This window comes from Heterodontus francisci, chromosome 1, assembly GCF_036365525.1.
Source record: "Heterodontus francisci isolate sHetFra1 chromosome 1, sHetFra1.hap1, whole genome shotgun sequence".
Lineage (NCBI taxonomy): Eukaryota > Metazoa > Chordata > Chondrichthyes > Heterodontiformes > Heterodontidae > Heterodontus > Heterodontus francisci.
In genome coordinates this window covers 84,603,469-84,627,399 of record NC_090371.1, presented here as the reverse complement: position 1 = coordinate 84,627,399, position 23,931 = coordinate 84,603,469, and positions in this window count along the sequence as shown.

The following is a 23,931-nucleotide window of genomic DNA, read 5'->3' as shown; positions in this document are numbered from 1 at the left end:
AGGAAGATTCTGCTTCAGTTATATAGGCCATTGGTGAGACCACATCTGGAGTACTGTGTATAGTACTGGTCTCCTTACTTAAGGAAGGATGTAAATGTGTTGGAAGCAGTTCAGAGATGGTTTGCTAGACTAATACCTGGAATGGACAAGTTGTCTGATGGAGAAAGGTTGGACAGGCTCGGCTTGTATCTGCTGAAGTTTAGAAGAGTAAGAGGCGACTTGATTGAAACATATAAGATCCTGAGGGATCTTGACAGGGTGGATGTGGAAAGGATGTTTTCTCTTGTGAAAAAATCTAGAACTAGAGGTCGCTATTTAAAAATAAAGGGTCGTCCATTTAGAACAGAGATGAGGAGAAACTTTTTCTCAGAGGGTCGTGAATCTTTGGAACTCTCTTTCTTTCTCAAAAGGCGGTGGAAGCAAAGTGTTTGAATATTTTTAAGGCAGTGGTAGATAGATTCTTGATAAGCAAGGGGGTGGAAGGTTATGGGGGGTAGATGGGAATGTGGAGTAATCAATTCAGCCATGAACTTATTGAATGGCAGGAGCAGGCTCGAAGGGCCGAGTGGCCTACTCCTGCTCCTGCTCCTAATTCGTATGTTTGTATGATCCAATACCAGCCTTGGTTCTGTAGGTAGTACTTCCACCTCTGAATCAGAAGGTCATAGGTTGAAATCCTACTCTAACTTAATGCTAAAGGATGTCATATTTGGATATGATAAACTGTGGCCCTATTTGCTCTTTCAGGTCGATGACAAAGATTTGATGGCACTATTCAAAGGATAGCAGGTTAGATGTCCTGGATAACATTTTTCCCTTAACCAATTATCTGGCCATTTATCTAATTTCTGTCTGTGGGACCTGTTGTGCGCAAATTGGCAATCTATAAAACAAGAGTGATGACAGTTCAAAGTAAATAATTTGCCTGTAAAATGATTTTGGATATCACAAGGACATGAAAGGTGCAATAAAAGTTTGTTCAAAGGAATCAAGTACACAAGAGCGTAAGAAATAGGAACAGGAGTAGGCCAGATGGCTCCTTGGGCCTACTCTGCCATTCAATAAGATTATGGCTGATCTTTTACCTCAACTGTGTGCTCCTGTTCTATCCCACTATCCATTGATTCCCTTTTTGACCCTTAGCTTATCATTGTGGTCTTACTTTCAAGCCATAAGAATTATAGGCACTCCTTTTTCTGTACCTATCGAGAGCCTGTTTGTGAAGAAGACACGGAGACTAAGATGCTTTTGTGGAGACTGTTTATTGCTTGCCACTGAGCTTACTTCTCCACTCCCAACACCCAGCCAGCACTGGCTGGCTCTTCTTTATATATACACATCTGTATACCTCATCAACACCCATCTCCTGTTCACCCTATTACCTTCAACTAATAGGTATTTAACATCCATTAACAGAACTTATTAGACACTTTCAGATTCCCTTCTTCTCTTTAAAAGAAATGCATATATATATATATATATAAAAAAGTGAAAAAGAGAGACAAAATAATGAGACATTTTTCTTTATCTTACATTATTATACCATCAACCTTCATCAGCACCAGCCATTAACACTGTATATTCCCCCTTTTAAAAAAAAAACTTGGTTAATGAATTTGCAAAGCAATCTTAACATGAAAAAATTTCTACGCTTTCCTAACTCATCATAACACAAGATGACTCTCTTCGAGGATATCCAACAATTTCTTTGAACATGCACCTCTCTTTGTAAAACAATCCAACAACTGATTACTTGTGTCGACCCATTTTATTTTGGAAATTTCTTTCCAATATTTCTTTTATGCTCACGAGATCAATCCTCAACCTCGTTTCCGTGACACTTTTTGTCGAATGGACATTGTCCCAAAAAGAATGGTAATCTCTTTAGCATTCTATTGGACTTTTTTTCTTCTATTGCCCTTTATATGAGAGTTTCTTTAAAATACTCCATAAATACAGACTCATATCTATCGCTTCTATCAGCGCAAGTGTCTCAGCAACTAAGGTGCTTTTAACTATCCTCTTTATTTTCTTCAATTTCCAGACTAATGGACAACATTTACCAATTTAATAAGCATCGGGAAGATTAGCGTGTGAAGCGTCACTAAAAGTGATTAATTTCATTTCTTCTGGGTCACCCGATGCTGGAAACTTGAGTGTACATTTGTTTAAACTCAATTTCTTCAATGTCTTATTTGCTTTCAGCACTTCCCCAACAGTAGCCTCTTTCAGTTCAACTCCAATACATCATAGCAAGCATCTGGCCTAGTTTGTGTGCACAACCAGTTTAATTGCCCGACTAAGCTCCTTAACCGGTCTGCTTCTTCCTTGGTTACAGAGTCTTCCTTTTGTAAGGATCTGGCCTGATTTATTGGGATCCTATTAACATTCTGTAGGTAAGACTGTTGATTTAGGGTTACCCCCAACTTAGTCTGCCTAATATTCAACCCTATGTATTTAAAAGCTCTGGAAGCCCGACTTCTAATTCCTGTAGAACTTTATCTACCACAACTTTCTCAAATGCTGCAGATCCTCCCCACAGAAAATAGTCTACACGCAGCAAGAAAATGCCTGCTAGTTTTTCTTCATAGTACCAAAAAAACATTGCCGGATCAGCTTTTAGCTGAATACAACTAGCTTTTAGTAGGACAGAGCTAACTGAAAATGATCACATCCTGGATGCATCAGTTAGCCCATAAACATGCTTGTTTAGCTTCCATAATTTCCCCTCTATATCTCCAGCTTCTTTTGGTGGCTTTAAAAACACTTCCCTTTGAAATTTCTCCCCTTGCAAAAATGCTGCTTTGACGTCAATGGACTTACATTCAATGAGTGTGCTTCAGTCTTCACCAAAGAGGATACAAAAAACATTCCAGCAATAGCTGTAAATCAGGAGGTGGAAGGAAGAGAGGAACTTGTTGAAATTACAATCACCAGGGAAGCGGTACTGAGCAAACTGATAGAATTGCGGGCTGACAAGTCCCTGGGTCCTGATGGGCTTCATCCTAACGTCTTAAAAGAGGTGGCTAATGAGGTAGTAGATGTGTTGTGGTTGATTTTTCAAAATTCACTAGATTCTGGAAAGGTTCCATCAGAATGGAAAGTAGCAAATATAACCCCTCTATTCAAGAAGGGGGGAGGCAGAAAACAGGTAAATATAGGCCTGTTAAATCGACGTCAGTCGTGGGGAAGGTGCTAGAGTCGATTATTAAGGAGGCTATAGCTGAGCACTTAGAAAAGCTCAAGGTAATCGGGAATAATCAGCATGGTTTTGTGAAAGGGAAATCATGTTTAACCAATTTATTGGAGTTCTTTGAAGGAGTAACATGCGCAGTAGTTAAAGGGAGCCAGTTGACATACTGTACTTGGATTTCCAAAAGACATTTGTCAAGGTGCCATATAAAAGGTTATTGCGCAAAGTAGGAGCTCATGGTGTAGAGGGTATTAGCATGGATAGAAGATTGGCTGGCTGGCAGAAAACAGAGTATGCAAAAATTGGTCCTTTTCTGATTGGCAGGATGTGATGAGTGGAGTCCCACAAGGGTCTGTGCTGGGCCCTCAACTTTTTACAATTTATATCAATGATTTAGATGAGGGGAGTGATGGCATGGTAACTAAATTTGCAGATGACACAAAGATAGGTAGGAAAATATGTTGTGAAGAGGATATAAGGAGCTTGCAGACTGATATAGATAGGTTGAGTGAGTGGGTAAAAATCAGGCAGATGGAGTATAATGTGGGAAAATGTGAAGTTGTTCACTTTGGCAGGAAGAATAAAAAAGCAGAGTATTTCGTAAATGGGGAACTACTGCAGAATTCCGAGGTGCAGAGGGATCTAGGTGGTCTAGTGCATGAGTCACAAAAAGTTAGTATGCAGGTACAGCAAGTAATAAAGAAGGCTAATGGAATGCTATCCTTTATTACAAGAGGAATTGAAAATAAAAGTAAGGATGTTACGCTTCAGTTGTATAGGGCATTGATGAGACCACATCTCGAATACGATGTGCAGTTTGGGTCTCCTTATTTAAGGAAGGATGTGAATGCGTTGGAGGGGGTTCAGAGGAGGTTTATTAGATTGATACCTGGAATGAGCGGGTTCTCTTATGAGGAAAGGTTGGACAAACTGGGCTTGTTTTCACTGGAGTTTAGAAGAGTGAGGGGAGACTTGATTGAAGTAAATAAGATCCTGAACAGTCGTGACAAGGTGGATGTGGAAAGGATATTTCCTCTTCTGGGTGAGTCCAGAACAAGGGGGCACTTTTTTTAAAATTAGGGGTCGTCCTTTTGGGACAGAGACAAGGAGAACTTTTTCCTCTCAGTGCGTTATGCGACTTTGGAATTCTCTGCCTTAGGAGGTGGTGGAGGTGGGGTCATTGAATATTTTTAAGGCGGGGTAGATAGAATCTTGTTAAGCAAGGGAATCAAAGATCATCGGGGGTAGATGAGAGTGTGGAATTTGAGACAGAAACAGATCAGTCTTGATCTTATAGAATGGCAGAGCAGGCTTGATGGGTCGAATGACCTACTTCTGCTCCTTATTCATGTTGTCATACGGTGTGTCGCTAAAAGGGCTAGGAAAATCCTCAAACTTGCTTTTCCTGCTGGGGAGTCTACTCTTACTTCTTGGTCGCCTAGTCGTTCCTCAAATCCCCAAGCTACAAGTCTGGCCTTAGCTTTATACATACCATTGGGAAGTACTTTCTCTGTACAGATCCATCTATGGGACATTGCTGGTTGTCCTCTATCTGGCACCAATTAAACTGGTTGTACACCAAACTCTCTCCAACTGTTGAGCTCTTTTTGTTTTGCCTCCTTTACCAGCTTACCACCCAATGTGTTAGTCGCCACTAGAGCTTCTCTATTGTAAGGGCTCCTACTTCTTGTACCACTCCTCGCCTGCTCTCTGGTCCTTGCTCTTGTGAAACCACATCCCCTACTAGATTTCCTATCCCTTTCTGTACTACTACTACTCAACCTGTCCTTCCTATGACCAGACTTCCTTTCACAAATTTGTGATCTTTTCCTTGGACTATGATCATCTTCAGGCCCACTGTCTGAACTTACAGTACGTTTTCTGGCCTTCCACATTTTCACTTTCTTCTGCCAATTTATAGGTCTGATATCCTGTCCCTTGTCTTACACATCTAGCCAATGTTTGTATTTCCTTGTAGCCTTTCCTGTCCTTCCTATAATGATGGCTTTCCTCCATTCACTAGTCCCTTCTGGCATATATGTCACTCTAGTCCCAACATTCGATAGTTGACCTTTGGGATAAATGGCTTTATTATGATCTTCATTATCACTTAATCCACTCTCAGTTAGCCCATTATCTGCCACAATCTGTTGTTTGTCAAGATCCAACATATGTGCATGCAAAGAACATGGTGCATCATCAGTGTCCATCATTTGTTCAGATTCTGTCAATGCATAATCAGTGCAAATAAGCCGCGAGGAATGTACTCTTAACAGTTTGGTTGCCATTTGCAAAACCACCGTTTTGCCATTAGTGCCTATAACTTTTCCTGGGCCTTTCCATTCTTTCTGCCCTTCTCTTTTGTAATGCACCATATCCCTGGTATTAAAATTCTTTTCTGATGGCCTGATCCGATACCTCAAAGCTTTCCTGATATTTTCTGAAACCGCCACCTTAATAAATGCTCTTCTTCCTGCATGCATGACATTCAAATGTTCTCCAAAAACTGAACTAATTGTAGTCCCTTCTAAAGCCAGGGGATGATCCCACATTACCGAAGGTATTTTCAGATTCCTGCCATTAACTAATTGATAGGGGTTGTAGTCCCCAACCATTTGAAGCGTGCTTTTCGCAAGTACTGCCCACACCAGAGCAGTCATCAATTTACAATTTGGCTGGTCAGCTAAAATTTTTCAGAGCATTTTATCAATCACACATGATTTCTCTCACAATCCCATTACTAAAAGGACTTTCTCTGCTGTGTGCATTGCTACAATATTTATATTTTCACACAGACTCCTGAAAACATCATTAGCAAATTCTCCTCCATTGTCAGTGAGAAATCTAGCTGGTGCTCTCAGTCCCATTCTGATCCACCTTCCATTATCTTGTCCACTATTACTTTGTTGTCTTTACTATAAATTACCAATAACAGACTGAATTTAGTCGCTATGTCTATAAAGTGTAGAAGAAATTTTTTTTTGTCTTTATCCCCATCGCTACGGTTTCATTAAAGTCCCTTGCTAATGAGAGACCCACTACCGGTCGCGATCGCGGCGTCCTGTATTTTTTTTTTTAACAGATATCACATTTTTCACTGATATCTTTGATAAGTTTAATGTAGTCATCATCTATTATCCCTGCATCTTTTAACAGAACGTTCAACCCTTGACAAGAAGGATGTGCAAACTGTCGATGTAGTTTTGAAATAATTTGCCTTTTCTCCTTTAAATCCCTACCCCGGGATGCCATTAATACCTCTTTAACATCGTGCTTAGAGATGTTAGGTCTCGCTAAAGGAATACAATAATGTCCCGACTGTGTAAAATGCAAGCTACAGATTTCCCAAAGACAATCACCTGATCATGTTCCATATCCAATTTCATCGGAGCCTTTTTCATATACCTTTGCTATTAAGTAAACCATCTTTCACTGGTTTAACCCTGCTATTTTACACGGAACTACCACTCTTTTTGGTGGTTTCAATGTGTTGTCATCCCCAAACCTGAAACAGGTAGAACTGTCATATTCTTTGATAAAAGCAAAATACTGCAGATGCTGGAAATCTAAACTAAAAACAAGAAAATGCTGGAAATACTCAGCAGGTCTGACAGCATCTGAGGAGACCAAATGCAGACTGGTTAACCGCTTTGTGGAACACCTACGCTCAGTCCGGAAGCATGACCCCGAGCTTCTGGTTGCTTGCCATTTCAACACACTCCCCTGCTCTCATGTCCACATATCTGTCCTGGGCTTGCTGCAGTGTTCCAGTGAACATCAACGCAAGCTCGAGGAACAGCATCTCATTTACCGATTAGGCATGCTACAGCCTGCTGGACTGAACATTGAGTTCAGTAATTTCAGAGCATGAACAAATCTGTGACTAGAACACTGATTACCAGACTGAAGCTTCTCGTGACCTGTACAATTCCTTCTTATTGATCATTAGTGTCATCCTCACCTTTAGAACCTTCCACGTCATGTGTCATCTCAAAAACCTTGTTATTTTTGGACAATGCAATGCATAATGATACTTTGAGTCACATCAAAAACACCTGTTGACCACCACTTGGTTATTCCTGGGGTTCATCCTTCTGCCATAACTGCCCAATTCCTGCTGTCTGTTATAGCTGCCAAAAGGGTCTCTACTCTCATTTGTTTTATTTGTGATTCTCCTTTCATATGATGTTTGAGCCCCACTTTGAATGGCCTCGAAATGCCACTTGCATTGTATCCTCCACCTTCGGTGTCACCGCTGAAGAGCCCATTTGCTCCATGAAAGCGGCCGGAATGGAATGTTTTCCCAAAAAAATTTTCAGGGTGTCAGACATCTGATCAGAAAGCAGATCTCTTTCTTTGAATCTAACACCGGTTAATACCAAGAGCCTAACCATGTTCCATCCCCTAGTACAATCCAACAATTTGAAAGCAAGTACTGATTTAGGAATTTCCAAGTCGAATTGCTACAGCTTTGCATATCGTTGGTTAAACTCAATAATATATTCTTCTATGTAAGAACCATCCATTTTTCTAAATTTATAAGTCTGACCATGCCACATAGGCACTCAACAAGTCAGCTTTCTTATAAATTTCATCCATAAATTTTAAGAGATTGTCCAAACCTTCCTCATTGTCCAAATGATGAGCCTCTAGCTCTGAGACCACTTTGCCCCTGATCTTGCTTCTGGCAGGAAGTGAAAGTGCAAGGGATATTCCTCGCTTCCTTTTTGGTGGAGATGTAACCAGTGTCCATAGATCAATTTCATTCTTCAATTGATCGTAAGGTTCAGCTTCACAAAACAGCAGTGGAAAATCATATCCCAACATCTTACACCAGGTTTCAGTCATTTTTCTTCAAAAAAAAACTCCAATTCTAATCTCCTGTCTGAAAACAAATCTTAGTCTCCAGTCTTCACTTTCAGGCAATCATCCTCTGCTACCAATGTTAAAGAAACTTCCAAGCCTGTTTGTGAAGAAGACACTGAGGCTCGGATGCTTTGGTGGAGACTGTTTATTGCTTGTCACAGAGCTTACTTTTCCAACCTTAACACCACCCAGCCAGTGCTGGCTGGTTCTTTAGTTAATTGTACTCAGATGTATATATAATCAACACCCAACACCTATTCACCCTATTACCTTTTTCTATGAGATATTTAGCATCCATTAACAGAACTTATTAGACACTAACATAGAGCAGACTACTGTCTTATTGGATTATATTACTTAATTAATTCTATTGTGTTTCTTTGCCTAACAGTGCCTGTTGAATCTGTTGCAGATATCTTCTTGCATTCCATGCATCAATCACTTCCATAAGCAGTCTGACCATTTTACCTCTTTAGTGGTTGATTCACACTGCCCTATTCAGCCCTCCAAATTCAGTAATAAGCTTTGTACTCCTCTCTAGATTTCCTCCAATAATTCTACATCTTTCCTGCAAAACAGAAAATAAACTTGAACACAATACTCTAAATGTGATCTGATAAAGGCCAGATAAAACTTTAACGCCACCTCCTTTGATGTGGCAGACGAAATTTAATGCAGAGAAGTATGAAGTGTCACATTTTGGCAGGACAAACGAGGAAAAGCAATATAAAATAAAGGATACAATTTTAAAGGGGGTGCAGGAGCAAACGGCCCTGGGAATATATGTGCACAAATTATTGAAGATGGCAGAGCAGGTTGACAAAGTGGTTAATAAAGCATGTTTATAAATATGGGCATAGAGTACAAAAGCAAGAAAGTTATGGGGAACCTTTTATAAAAGACTGGTTCGGCCACAACTGCAGTATTGTGTCCAATTCTCAGCACCACACTTTAGGAGGATGTATATGCATGAGAGAAGGTGCAGAAAAGATTTATATGAATGGTTCCAAGGTTGAAGAACTTCAGTTACGTGAAAAGATTGGAGATGCTGGGACTGTTCTCCTTAGAGAAAAGATTGAGAGGAGGTTTAATAGAAGTGTTCAAAATCAGGAGGGGTCTGGACAGATAGAGAGAAACTGTTCCCATTGGCAGAAGGGTTGAGAACCAAAGGACACTGATTTAAGGTGATTGCCAAAAGTAGCAACAGCGACATGAGGAAAAATGTTTCTATGTAGTGAGTAGTCGGGATCTGGAATGCACTGCCTGAGAGTGTGGTAGAGGCAAATTCAATCATGGCTTTCAAAAGAGAATGGAATAGTTATCTGAATAGAAAAAATCTGCAGGGCTACGGGGAAAAGGCGGGGGAGTGGGAATAGTCTTACAGAGAGCAGGCATGGACATGGTGGGTCAAGTGGCTTCCTTCTGTGCTGTAACCATTCTATGGTTCTTTGATTCTAGATATCACACATCAATTAATAGAAACTGCACATTCTTGCTTCTTCAACTTAATCTGGTGACTTTTCACTTAACTGCTGAATTCTATCTGCCATTTCTCTACCTATCGATCTTGCCTGTCCAGGTCCCTTTGCATTATAGGTCACTGATTTAGCATCATTGGTCCCTGCATCAACTTGGGCAACAATCCATTCTCCAAATCATTTATAAAATTATGCACAACAGTGACCCCAACAGCAATCCCAATGGGACTCCACAACCAACCAGCTTCCACTCCATGTACCACTGCGATTTGCAGTCTATCTTCCAGGCTAATACTCTACCATATATTCTAATGGCATGCATGCTGTCAATCAATTTGTTATGTGAGACAGTGTCTTCCTGAAATCCATTAATTAATTGATAAGTCCATTGTCTCATTCTTGTCAATAGATCTGTAACCCCCTCTCAGGCATCCAGTAAATCGGTCAGACATGACTTGCCCCTTCTGAGCCAATACTGTCCTTCCAATTGACCTTTTGTTCCCTCATTAAAGATTCAAGGCTTGCAAGTCTGTAATTTGAGGGTTGGGCCCTGCACTTTTTTAATGATGGCGATCATATTTGCTTTTTACCAATTTATTGAGATGTTCATTTGATTTCAATGAAATTTGAAAGATAATGGTGAGGCAATTTTTAGTTGCCTTAGTCAACTTCAGCAGCAACCTTGGATGGAAAATATTAAAGGCTAGAACCTTGCTTTCCTTATTCTTCCTAATTTATTTCTATGCTGTCCATTGCAATACTAAAGTTTTACAGCTTGCTCTCTCTATCTTAAGTTCTTCACCCAACTCTGGCACTTGCCCCCTCTTTCAGGGGTGTAATAGTCAGAAAATGAGGATTAAGTAATTCAGCCACTTTCCTGTGTGAATTACCACCTCACCACTGTCACTGAGAAACAGTCCAATATCCCTTTGTATCTTGCTTTTGCTCACATATACTTAAAGAACATTGACATTGTTATGTTTGACTTTATAGTTCTCCTTATTGTGTTCTATCTCTGAACATTTCGGAACATTTTTTCCCTGATGTAGTCCATGATTACGGTTTTCATCCACATAAATTTTGCACTTCTGCACTCCCCTTTCCCTCCAGCATCCTGCTCTTTAAATAGTTCTTCCCATTTTATCCTTTCATGCAGTATTTCACCCTCTCAAGGTCTGTTCTGAAATCTTATTTCTTGACAGTTTTTATTATCTGTTCTGTCCTCATTTCTACCAAAAATGTTAATAACTTTTGATCACCAAATGGAAAATGTTCCCTCCTTTATTGTCGCCACACTACCAGAAGGATGTGGAGGCTTTGGAGAGGGTACAGAAGAGGTTTACCAGGATGTTGTCTGGTCTGGAGGGCACTAGCTATGAGGAGAGGGTGGATAAACTCAGATTGTTTTCACTGGAACGACGGAGGTGGAGGGGTGACATGATAGAGATTTATAAAGTTTTGAGTGGCATGGACAGAGTGGATAGTCAGAAGCTTTTTCCCAGGGTGGAAGAGTCAGTTACTAGGGAACATAGGTTTAAGGTGAGAGGGGCAAAGCTTAGAGAGGATGTGCGAGGCAAGTTTTTTACACAGAGGGTGGTGAGTGCCTGTAACCTGCTGCCGGGGGAGGTGGTGGAAGCAGGTACGATAGCGACGTTTAAGAGGCATCTTGACAAATACATGAATAGGATGGGAATAGAGGAAAATGGACCCCGGAAGTGCAGAAGGTTTTAGTTTAGACAGGCATCAAGATCAGCGCAGGCTTGGAGGGCCGAATAGCCTGTTCCTGTGCTGTACTGTTCTTTGTTCTTTGTTAGAAGCAAATCCAACATTGTTACCTTGTGGGCTTCCTCACCAACTGTTTCTTGAAGTACTTCAATAAACTCCTTTGCACAAGTAAACCACAAATCCCAGTCTATATCAGGAAGATTAACATTCTCCCATGAGTATAACTGAAGCCTTAATAGTACTCTTTTTTTATGACTTCCCACAGGAGTACATCTGCCTCTATTTTATTCTATGCTGGAATATAACATGTTCCTGCCAGCAACTGTTTCCCATTTCCACATTCTAGATTCAGCCAAAAAAAACGCAGGTGTAATTTTTCATCTTTACAAGAATCACCTGAGCAGTGTAGTGTTTGATTGATCTGGGTTTGATTGTATTAGTCTATCCATTCATCAGTGTTCACTGTGTTTGATTACTTAAGCCTAGTTTGAAACTGAAACTAAAAGAAACAGGCTGGAATGTTCTTGAGAAACGGAGAGTGTTCTGAGAAAGATATTGCCCTGAAACCTTGTAAGTGCTGAGATATTTTAAAGTACTGTAAATAAACTAATTGGTGATTTAATACAAGTGTGGTATCTGCATTGTTCTGAGATAATTAGGTATATAAAATATCTAGCAAACTGATAAAAACATAGCAACCAGGGTAGAGTAAAATCAAGGAGGGAGGATCACACACAGCTGTAGTGCAACCCAACCAATTTTCTTTCTATGAAATTTAATTGAAGTAAAATCAGCCAGACTTTGATGCATATGTATGATTCTCCCTGCCCAATTTCTTTCCCTGTGCTCTACCGAGACAATGCTTTATGCTCAGGCAGTAAGGATGAAAATTGACCCCTCTGTGTCGATTCCTAGTTGCTTCCTTTCAGCAGCATCTCAACCTTTACACATAAACCGTGCACTCCAACCTTCTATATCCTTTCTGAAGCACATATAGTCTTCCAGATTAGTTCACTATTCATCCTTTTCCCATAGCTATTTTTGAATAACTTCTATAGCTATTAGTTCTCCATCTGGATTCAAACAAATGCATTTTATTTATTAAGATCCTAGCATTCATGAGAATGTATCTAAGATTATTCCTTTTTTTTTGCTAAATTGCTTCCTAATAATTTGTTCACACTGTTGTCCCCTCCTGCCTACTTCCTCACTTTAAATTCTTCTCAATTGTTTTAATTATTCTAGCATCCATGATAAAATTTGCTTCCTTAGTTGAGCTGAAGCCTATCCCAACTTCCTTTCCTCCTGAAGTGAAACCGTTCTCCGAAACTGCTTTCCTTTTTTCTCCAGAAACTAATGTTCTTTTGATAGGGTTTCCATTCTACACCTACCTACTTCATTTGTTCTCACAAAATGTCGATTTTTCTCTCTCTCCCAGTTTTGGGTATTCTCCACCAATTTGATTGCATCTTTAACCCTGGCAAGCATCATGCTATTTAGGACTCGCTTGAAGAAGTTTCTATAAATTTACTATGGAGACCTCTGCCACTAGATAATTTCCTTTAATTTTATCTGTCTTCTGTTGCAACTGAGCAACCACATGCTGCCCTCTGCCACTGGTTTGCTGTGTTTGACGTCATCTGTTGTTCTATCCTTATCCATTTTTAGCACTGAATGCCAATTGGAAGCTCTAACTCCACAAATTGCTTCTACTGCTGCATATGCTTTTGGTGCTGTAGGGGTTGCTACCTATCACTTACTATTTGCTGCACTGGAGCAGAAATTCAATATATGGCCACACAAATTTGCCCGAAAAAGGGTTGGCCAGTAGTTCAAAAGTATGGAACGGGAGTGTAGACACCTTGGCTGCCCCTTCATTACCCAAGGGCAACCTATTGCAATATTCAGGTGGATCTGCAAATTGGTGATAGCTTCGCTGCTTAAAACAGGCATAAGGCTGCTCAAAGATGCAAATTGGTGTCCGACTGAAATTCAGGTACAAACAGGCAGAGCATGACCATGTGCTCTTTGCTCAGTTGTACCAGGTGTTCAGTGGCTGAACCGATGCTCATTAAAGAGAATGCTAGAGGCCACTCAAAAATAAAGGCCACATTTAAAAAAAAATTATTTTTGTGAGCCCAGGAAAAGCAAGAGCGCCCCTTTCTGGGACGACAAAATGTTCTGGCTCACTGCTGACACATTAAAAGCTGCATACATGGACAAAAGAGCTGATGTCAAGAGGTGAGGTGAGAGTGACTGCCCTTGACATCAAGGCAGCATTCCACTGAGTATGGCATCAAGGAGCCCTAGCAAAACTGAGGTCAATGGGAATCAGGGGGAAAACCCTCCGCTGGCTGGAGTCATACCTAGCGCAAAGGAAGATGGTTGTGGTTGTTGGAGGTCAATCATCTGAGCTCCAGGACATCACTGCAGGAGTTCCTCAGGGTAGTGTCCTAGGCCCAACCATCTTCAGCTGCTTCATCAATGACCTTCCTTCAATCATAAGGTCAGAAGTGGGGATGTTCGCTGATGATTGCAAATGTTCAGCACCATTCGTGACTCCTCAGATACTGTGTAGAAATGCAGCAAGACCTGGACAATATCCAGGCTTGGGCTAATAAGTGGCAAGTAACATACGTGCCACACAAGTGCCAGGCAATGACCATCTCCAACAAGAGAGAATCTAACCATCTCCCCTTGACATTCAATGGCATTACCATCACTGAATCCCCCACTATCCACATCCTCGGGGCTACCATTGACCAGAAACTGAACTGGAGTAGCCATATAAATACCGTGGCTACAAGAACAGGTCAGAGGCTAGGAATCCTGTGGAGAATAACTCACCTCCTGACTCCCCAAAGCCTGTCCACCATCTGCAAGGCACAAGTCAGGAGTGTGATGGAATACTCTCCACTTGCCTGGAGGGGTGCAGCTCCAACAACACTCAAGAAGCTTGACACCATCCAGGACAAAGCAGTTCAAGAAGGCAGCTCATCACCACCTTCTCAAGGGCAATTAGGGATGGCCAATAAATGTTGGCCTGGCCAGCGACGCCCACATCCTATGAATGATATCAAGAAATGGATGAAGGCACTAGATACACCATAGGTTATGGGTCCTGACAACATCCTGGCAGTAATATCGAAGACATGTTCCAGATTGAGTCGTGCCCCGAGCCAAGCTGTTCCAGTACAGCTACAACACTGGCACAACAATGTGGAAAATTGCCCAGGTATGACCTGTCCACAAAAAGCAGGACAAATCTAATCGGGCCAATTATTGTCCCATCAGTCTACTCACAATTGTCAGCAAAGTGATGGAAGGTGTCGTCGATACCTTCCATCAAGCAGCATTCACACAACAATAAGGAAGTAAGCAGGCACAAAGGCTCATTGACCGAGTGCAGCTCGAGACAAAGTGTGAGCTTGGGAATTTGGTATGTTTGGGAATTTGGCGCAATGAGGGAGGAGGTACTGCTCTGACCTTTTACAAAAAAGAAGTGGTCTGAGAAAGGGAGTCAGAGACCAACAGCAAGTTGAGACAGCTGAAGCCCAGAAGCATTAATTAGGTGAGCAGGCAAGTGAGTGCTTGGTGAGTTTTAAGTTGTTTTTTCTTCTTTCTCTCCAAATGGGGATATTAGTATAACTGGTATTGGGAGATATAAATATTGCATTACATGTGATGTATGAATTTCAATGCCAGTGTGATACTCGGGATATAGGCCATACATCCCAAAGACTGGTGGATCATATCAAACAACATGTCTGTTGTGCTGTTGGCAACGGGCAAGGTACGGGCCATACCCAACCAGCCCATGCTTGCAAAACTCCAAACACAGTGTCCAACATTAGATGTGATTCCACGATTGGACAACATTTGCTAAATAATCCTCAGTGTGCTAAGAATTACACTGTCAACCAATTTAAGATTGTCAGTCGGGCTCGCAGTGTGGCACTTTGCGCGTACTGGAAGCTACATATGTTAATACACAGGGCCCTGTTCTTTGCAGACGGAAACAACATGTACAAATTTTGTGCTTGTTTCAGCTAAACAAAATAAGTGACAGCCATTCGCTGGTTCATTCCTCAGGGTAATGCCTTGACAAATCAGAATCAAGCTGCTTGGTTTAAATTTCAAACAAAGATTGGCAGTTAACTGTCAGTCATCGTAAACTTGTGCATTCTCCATGGCAACGTCTCTACCAATCAGAGTTCACTTGCTAACCAAGCAGCACTCTCTTCTCATGCAGTATAAAGTTGTTGTTTTCCCTTACATTGGTATTCTTGAAGATTGTTCTGATACGTGCAAGACGAAAAGTTTCGACAACACTTCTCTATTTTCAGCAATGTCGCATTAACTTTATAGCTAGACCGGCGGATTAGAAAAGAGCAGGCCTGTGAGGGAGCAGAGCCAGACCGGTAGACAGTGTTCTAAAGAAACTCAAGTGTGACATCAACGGGAAGCAGGTAAGTGATTGGTTGGTGAGTATTTTTTTTTCTTTTTTACAATCTTTTTTCTCTCTTTTCTCTTTCAAAACTCGGATATTTATTAGTAATAGCAAGGTTTATTATCTAATAGATAGAGTAATGGCAGGGCTACTGTGACGTCTGGAGTGAACTATGTGGGAATTCCAGGACACTTCCTATGTCCTGGATACCTATAGGAGCAGTAATTGTTGTCAGCTGCTGCTGCTCGAGCTCCAGGTTTTGGAACTTGAGCAACAGCTGGTGTCACTGCGGCACATTCATGAGGTTGAGAGCTTCATGGATAGGATGTTTATAGATGTGGTCACCCCGTAGCTTAAGAGTATCCAGGGGGAGAAGGAATGGGTGACTGCCAGGCAGCCAAAAAGAAACAGGAAGGTAGTGCAGGAGTCCCCTATGTGCATCCCACTCTCCAACCGATATTCAGTTCTGAATACTGAGGAAAGTGATGTTCATCTAGGGAGTGCAGCCAGAGCCAAATTCATGGCACCAAGTCTGGCTGCGCTGCACAGTGGGGTACAAAGAAGATTGGAAAAGAAATAGTGATAGGAGATTCGATAGTTAGGGGAATAGACAGGCCTATCTATGGCTCCAGATGTGAGTCTAGGATGACGTGTTGCCTCCCTGGTGCCAGGGTCAAGGATGTCACTGAATGGTTGCACAGGACGCTGAGGTGGGCATGTGAACAGCCAGTGGTTGTGTTCCACATTGGTACCAATGACATAGGAAGAGGAATGTGATCCTGCAGTCAGAGTTTAGGGAGCTAGGTAAGAAATTAGCAAGCAGGACCTCAAAAGTAGTAACCTCTGTATTACTCCCAGTCCCTTGTGCAAGTGAGTATAGAAATAGGAGGATATAGCAGAGCAATGCATGGCTGTAAAGATGGTATAAGAGGGAGGTCTTTAGATTCCTGGGACACTGGGATCAGTTCTGGAGGAGATGTGACCTATACAAGTTGGATGGGTTGCACCTTGTGGGGCGATTTGTTGGTGCTATTGGGGTGGTTTTATACTAACCTGGCAGGAGGATGGGAACCAGGAGATAATACAAAAAAGGAACAGTAAGGTGCACAGAGAATTGGGAGAGACAGATTGCACCGGAGTAGGAAATAGTAACCTATTAGGTGAGGTCGGAATAAGAGGGAAAGTCTCAAGTGAGTTTACTGTGCATGTATGTGAATTTTCAGAGTGTGGCAAATAAGGTTGGCGAGCTGCAGGCACAGATAGCCACATGGAAATATGATGTTGTGACAATAACGGAGACATCGCTCAAAGAAGGGCAGGACTGGGTGCTAAATATTCCTGGATGAAAGGAGTTGAGGAAAGATAGGAAAGGAAGGAAAGGGGGAGAGGTGGCTGTTTTGATTAAGAAGAACATTGCAGTGCTGGAGAAAGAGGATGTCCCAAAGGGGTCAAAGACAGAATCTTTTTGGCTAGAGCTGAGGAACAAAAAAGGTACAATTACATTGCTTGGTGTAGTCTATAGGCCACCTACTAGAGGAAATGATCTAGAGGAACAAAATTTGCAAGGAAATTAGAGAGGTGCAGGAATTATACAGTAGTTATAATGGGGGAATTTAATTATCAAAATATAGATTGGGATAGTAATAATGTAAAGGGCAGAGAGGGGCAAGAGTGCCTAGAGTGTGTTTAAGTGAATTTTCTACAGCAGTATGCTTCCAGTCCAATGAGAAAGGACCTAGTTCTTGGTAGTGAAGTGGGCCAAGTGGATCAAGTGTCAGTAGGGGAACAATTTGGCTATGGAAAAGGACAAGGAACAATCCAGAGTAGGAATACTTAACTGGGGGAAAGCCAACTTCAATGGGATGAGAATGGATCTGGCCCAGATAAATTTAAATCAAAGGTTGGCAGGCAAAACAGTATTTGAACATTGGGCTGCTTTTAAAGAAGAGATCGTTTGGGCATAGTCAAGGTATATTGCAATGAAGGGGAAAGGTAGGGCAAACAAACCCAGAGCTCACTGGATGATGAAAGAGATAGAGATAAAGATGAAGAAGAAAAAGTGTGCTTATGATAGATGTCAGGTGGATAATACATCTGAGAACTAGGCGGAATATAGAAGGTTCAGAGAGAAAGTGGGAAAGCAAGTAAAGAGAAGTAAAGAGAGTGTATGAAAAGTGTGGTAAAAGGAATAGTGGAGTTGATTAGGGACCAAAAAAGAGATTTATGCATGGAGGCGGTGGGTATGGCTGAGATATTAAATGAATACTTTGCATCTGTCTTTTCCAATAAAGAAGATGCTGCACAGTCATGGTGAAAGAGGAGGTAATTCAGACACTTGAAGGATTTAAAATTGATAAGGAGGAGGTATTGGATAGGCTGTCCATACTTAAAGTTGATAAGGCACAAGGGCCAGATGAGATGCATCTAAGAACACTTAGGGAAGTGAAAGTAGAAATTGCGGAGGCATTGGCCATAATTTTCCATTCTTCCTTAGATTCAGCGAAGCAGAGAATTGCAAATGTTACAACCTTGTTCAAAAAAGGGTGTAAAGATAAGCCCAGCAACTACAGGCCAGTCAGTTTAACCTCGGTGGTGGGGAAACTTCTGGAAATGATAATTTGGGACAAGATTAATAATCATTTTGGCAAAGGTGGGTTAATTAGGGAAAGCCAGCATGGATTTGTGTAGGGCAATTAGTGTTTAATTAACTTGCTGGAATTTTTTGATGAGGTAGCAGAGAGGGTTGATCAGGGTAATGTGGTGTACATGGACTTCCAAAAAGCATTTGATAAAGTATCACACAACAGACTGGTGAACAAAGTTATAGCTCGTGGAATTAAAGGGTCAGTAGCAACATGGAGACCATTTTGATTGACAGGAAACAGAGAGTAATGGTTAATAGATGTTTTTCAGACTGGAGGAAGGATTGTAGTGCTGTTCCCCAAGGGTCGGTGTTCGGACCCTTGATATTCCTGATATATATTAGCGACCTAGACTTTGGTTTACAGGGCACAATTTCAAAAGTTACAAATGATACGAAACATTGTGAACTGTGAGGAGGACACTGTAGAACTTCAAAAGGATATTGACAGGTTGGAATGAGCAGACAAATGGCAAATGAAATTTAATGCCGGGAAGTGTGAAGGGCTTCATTTTGGTAGGAAGAATGCAGAGAGATAATATAAAATAAAGGGTGCAATTCTAAAGGAGCTGCAGGAGCAGAAGGACCTGGTTGCATATGTGCATAAATCATTGAAGGTTGCAGGACTATCTTCCTATGTTCCTATGACAGGTTAATAGAGCATACAACATTCTGGGCTTCATTAATAGGGTCATAGGGTACAATATCAAAGCAGTTATGTTAAACTTGTATAGAACACTAGTTCAGCCTCAACTGGAGTATTGTGTCCAGTTCTGGACACCACACTTCAGGAAAGATGTGAAGGCATTAGAGAGAGTGCAGAAACGATTCACAAGAATGGGTCAAGGGATGAGGAACTTCAGTTACGTGGACAGATTGTAGAAGTTGATATTGTTTTCCTTGGAGAAGTGAAGGTTGAGAGAAGATTTGGTCGAGGTGTTTAAAATCACGACGGGTTTGGACAGAGGATAGAGAAAAACTGTTCCCATTGGTGGAAGAATGAAGAACAAGAGGGCACAGATTTAAGGTAATTGGCAAAAGAAGCAATGGTGACATGAGGAAAAACTTTTTCAAGTAGCATGTGGTTAGGATCAGGAATGCACTACCTGAAAATGTGGTGGAAGCCGATTCAATTGAGGCATTCAAGAGGGAATTGGATTGTTATCTGAAAAGGAAGAATGTGCAGGGCTACGGGGAGAAGGTGGGGGAGTGGCACTAGGTAAATTGCTCTTTTGGAGAGACAGTGCGGACACAACGTGCCTAATGGCCTCCTTCTGTGCTGTAATGATTCTGTGACTCTGTGATTCTGTGAACCTGCTCACAGATGCTCAAGTTGGGTTATGCTAGGGCCTCTTGGCTTCAGACCTCATTACAGTCATTGTCCAAACATGGACAAAGGAGCTGAATTCAAGAAGTGAGGTGAGAGTGACTGCCCTTGATATCAAGGCAGCATTTGACCAAGTATGGCATCAAGGAAACCTAGCAAAACTGAAGTCAATGGTAATCAGGTAGAAAACCCTCCACTGGTTGGAGTCATACCTAGCATAAAGGAAGATGGGTGTGGTTGTTGGAGGCCAATCATTTCAGCTCCAGGACATTGCTACAGGAGTTCCACAGGACAGTGACTTAGGACCAACCATCTTCAGCTGCTTCCTTAATGACATTCCCTCCATCATTAGGTAGGGAGGGGGGTGGGAGGTGGTACAGTTTGTAGGCCCTGCAAGAGTAGCTTTGGTGGCATTGTTGATTTTTTAGCAGAACTAAGTCAGTGGTGTGTTTGGGGCGATCCAGGGTTCCCCCTGCAAGGTAGCGCATTGCAGCTTGGCATTCTTTTACATACCATGAATACGCATTACCTTAGAATTAGTTCAAATTAAGTCTTACCTGGCAGATTAAGTTAACGGCGAGCGATATGGCCGTCCGGTGCAACAGTTGGCTTTGTGCAGTTGTGTCTGAGGTCTGCTCCTTTCTTGAACTTATCGGCACAAGGAACACCAACATTGGAATGGATGTTTGGTTCCAGACTCGGCACCAGCAAGAGCGATTCCTCTCAGGGGAAGGTGGCGAAGGCATGGGGGGTGGGTGGGATCGGTGGTGTACATGGAGGAGCAGAGGAAGGTACTCAGGAAGGACAAAGAGTGGGGTGATCGGGTGCATGGAGGAGCAGAGGAGGATACTCGGGGAGGAAAGGGTAGGGAGATCGGGTGCATGGAGTAACAGGGGAGGGAGGAGTGGAGCATCCAGGGTGTATGGTGGTTGTTATTGCTGCTGAAGCTGGATGTGGGTGGCTGCGGGGATGGTGGGTTGCTTTGAGCATTATAGCTAACAGATGGTCATGAGGGACCTAAAGGGAAGGATGAGTGCTGTCGACGTCGGAGAGCTGTGGGGCGAATTCAGGGTACTGGCTGGCAGAGGAAACGGTCACAGTCAATGGGGGCCAATGGATTCTGTAGGGCGGAAGGTCGAGACTTAGGGTTGTGTACTCTACGGCATCATAGGGAGGCGAACAGGACTCAGCAATAATATCAAGGTAGATTTCGGGAGGATCAAGGGTCACAGTGGGCATTTCGATGGCAACAGGAGTAGGAACGAGGGGAGGGATGGCATGAATAAATTGATTGTGACACTGTCCAAGGTAATGGAGGAGGATCAATGGTAATGGAGGTAAGGGTTAAGGTTACATTGGGTGAGTCCAGGGTGATGGGTTCAGGCTAGAAGGTGGCAGGAGGAGGTTGGAAGGTAGGGAGACTTGCCCTAAATTGTACATGCACCATTTTCTTGAATGATAATGAAAACCACTTGGCCACTGCAGGATTGCAAGGTAGGTGAGAGGAGACAAATGCTGGTGGGTGGGTACTCAACCTGGCTGAAGTTTTAAGGCACAGAAGAGAGAACTATTCATTTCCTCGATGGTTCAGCTGATTGGCAGCAGAAGGCTGAATTTGAATGCTCTGCTCCTTTCACTATTTGCAAACCTGCAGCAACATGGGTCTCATTCACCCAGTTTGTCTAATACCATGGGAAAAAGAACTGAAGGAGCAACTAAGGATGGAATTTTTCCTTCAACGGATGATGCCTGAATGCCAGCAATAGGCAGAACAAGAAGGTGAGGATGCTGCGAATGACAACATCAAGGAACAGCATTAGTGAAGATGGGTGCTGGCACATCATTGCATTCTCAGGCCAAGGACAAATGACCTTCAAATGTCAGAGAGGCAACGCCAGAGACAACTAAGGATGCCCCGTGAAATGGTCACAGAAATTTGTAGGATTCTGCAGCATGGTCTTCAACCATTTGGGCTTGGTTGGAATCCTATACCATTTGCCCTCAAGGAGACTGCTGCACTCAGTTTTTTGGCTAGTGGGGCCTTCCAGGGATCAATGGGTGACATATGTGGTATATCACAGTCTGTGACCCATAGGTGCATCAAAGAGGTGACCAACGTCCTATTTCATCGTACCAACGAGTTCATCTACTTACCTGTAGATGAGGACAGCCAGGCAACAAGGTCTGCAGCCTTTACTGCCATCGCTGGTTTCGCTAGAGTGCAAGCGGTGATTGACTGTATGCATGTGGTCAGTAGAGCGCCCTGGGACCAGCCTGCTGCGTTTGTGAATTGCAAAGGCTTCCACTCTTTGAATGTTCAACTGGTTTGCGAACACAGGAGAAAACTCATGCCGGCTTGCACACATTTCCCACGGAGCTGTCACGACTCATATATTTTGAGGAACTCGCAGCTGCCAGGAGTTTTTGATGAACCAGCCTAAGTAGACTGGTTGTTTGTTTTCCAACATGACCTTCATGTTTCACAAGTACTTTGTCTCCTAGCTCTAAATTTCATGTTTCGCTCTGCATTTACTTTCATTCGATCCTTCTGCTCTCGATTGCATTCGCGTACATGGTAATCATGAGCTCCACGGGGTAGCTCAGGTAGACATGTGCACATGGGGGCTGAATTTTATTGGGGCATCGCGCTCTGCGGTGGCGCCCTTTGAACTCAGCGAGTTGCCCACATTCTCTGGCTGCCACCGATCCCCCGCGACATTAATCGTGGCGGCTCATTTCCATGGAGGCCGTGCCGAGCCGCTCCCCCCACCATATTACATGGGGTGAGGCGGGACATTCGGCGCAGTGAGAGTTTTTGACAGTTGTGCAGCAGGTGCTGGGGCCCTATTTTAAGCGTCCCAGCACCTGCTTCCTGACAGCTGCCAAAAAAATACTTACCTGACTGCTGAAGAGTGGGGCTGCTGTCAATGTGGCAGCAAAGCAGAAAGTGCTGCCGAAATCCAGCAGGTCAGGCAGCATCTGTGGAGAGAGAAACAGAGTTCACATGTCCAAGTTCACAGACCTGTAAGTTAACTCTGCTTATCTCCAGGGATGCGGCTTGACCTGCTGAGTGACCGCAGCACTTTCCGCTTTGCTGCCACATACTTACCCAGCTGTGTCCCAGTGTCCTGTAGTGGTGATCCTCTTCTCCCACTCAAGTGTAACATTCCTTCTTGTAGACGTGCCGCACTTGGGTGAATAATCGTAAATTTGCACATTCCAGGACATGAGACTTAAATAGACCATAAAAGGTATTACAGATGTTTACAGAGAACACAGTGAAACAAATGGAAATGCATGGGTGTCACAGCAATGCAAATACATCTTTCACGAAATGTTCCTCACCAACATGTGTGTCCTTTTCTCTGTGTGAATGATGTGTGCCAGCATGTAGCGCCAATGTCACATCTCTTTGCACCGTTGGCCCTTCAGGAGAGCCAATGTACGCAATAACATCATTGCCGTACCACCATTAGTCATGAGCGTCTCCACCAGTGCAGTGACATGGACATTGGCGCAGTCAGTTGCTGCCTCTAATGGTTTACACAGGGATGCTGCAGATGTGGACTGTGCACAGCAGGTGAGCAAGGGTGATGTGTGGCTTGCAGAGCTCATGTCGGTTCCTATGGTGCAGAGAGCCTTTGTCTGTTAACCCACTTCCGTACATCCCTACCTCACTGCTGGCCCTGCGTGCAGAGTCTGGGTGCCATCTGCCCACCCATGTATCTTTCATTTTGTAGGTCTTCAGCGTCCTCATAGTCCCAGGAGGAATCCTGTTGACGTCTCTCCTCATCATGCCAGGCCTGGCCCCTATTGGGTGCGTAGTTGTGCAGAGCAGCAAAGAAAGGAGCTGGCCTTTTCGGCCCGTAGTACAGGACATCACCCTATCCATACAGACATTGGAGGTGCTCTTTCAGCATGCCCATTTCCTGCTCAATGGTGACTCATGTAGCTGAGTTGCTGGCGTTGTATCTCTCTTCTGCAGCAGTGATGGAGTTTCTCACTGGTATTGGGAGCCATGTCTGCAAAGAAGAGCCCTTATCTCCAAGAAGCCACCCCTCCATCTCAGCCAGTTCAGTGAACAGCGGTGGCAGCCAGGACTGGCGCAAGACCCAGGTGTCATGGCAGCTGCCTGAGAAGTGGTCACACATTCGCTGCAAGCATCTGCGGTGTTCACATACCAGCTTCACCTAGATTGAGAGGGCTTCTTTAATGTAGATGTCTGCAGGTGGTAGCCTGGCAGTAGGCCTG